Consider the following 625-nt stretch of genomic DNA (forward strand, 5'->3'; position numbering starts at 1 on the left):
ATATAATTTATTTTTATTTTTGCACTAAATGTTGCACATATATATATATATATATATATATATATATATATGGGAAAATGTATATGTAAATACAGAAATACATGGGAAAATGTACATGTAAATACAGAAATACATCACGATTAAAAAATGATTAAAATGTATTAAAACTGTTTAGAATAAAAAAAATATACATACAGTTGAATCAATCATATATAGCACAGTGCTCATGCAGCAAATGCACAGCTATAAATAGATGAGTTTTGAGTCTGGATTTGAATGCTGGAGCACATCTGATCTCCTCTGGAAACTGATTCCAACTGCGGGTGGCATAATAGCTAAAAGACTCCCCCCCCTTGTTTTGAGTGAACCCTTGGTATTTCTAACTGACATGTTCCTAATGATCTGTTAGGTTTATATTCAGTGAGCACATTTACAATGTAAGCCATTGAGTGATTTATGAACAAATAATAGTACTTTAAAATATTAAAGTATCAATCGTAAATGCAACTTGAAGCCAATGTAAAGACCCGAGGACTGTTGTGTTATGAATCTTTTGCATATAAATAAATATTAATTTCATAAGACAGTTCTACAGAACACAACATTTTTTTTTCTTTTCGCTGCA

The 625-nt window shown here is 29.6% G+C and overlaps 1 protein-coding gene and 1 pseudogene across 1 annotated transcript in view; both read right to left on the minus strand.

Annotated features, from left to right (window-relative positions):
* LOC107676321 (NACHT, LRR and PYD domains-containing protein 12-like) overlaps window positions 1-625 on the minus strand; it is a 46,176-nt gene that overhangs the window by 39,435 nt on the left and 6,116 nt on the right. The window lies entirely within an intron of this gene.
* The window catches only part of LOC107678417 (uncharacterized), a 10,204-nt pseudogene that overhangs the window by 1,166 nt on the left and 8,413 nt on the right, over window positions 1-625 (minus strand).

Source organism: Sinocyclocheilus anshuiensis, unplaced genomic scaffold, assembly GCF_001515605.1.
Source record: "Sinocyclocheilus anshuiensis isolate Anshui unplaced genomic scaffold, SAMN03320099.WGS_v1.1 scaffold173, whole genome shotgun sequence".
NCBI classification, from domain to species: domain Eukaryota; kingdom Metazoa; phylum Chordata; class Actinopteri; order Cypriniformes; family Cyprinidae; genus Sinocyclocheilus; species Sinocyclocheilus anshuiensis.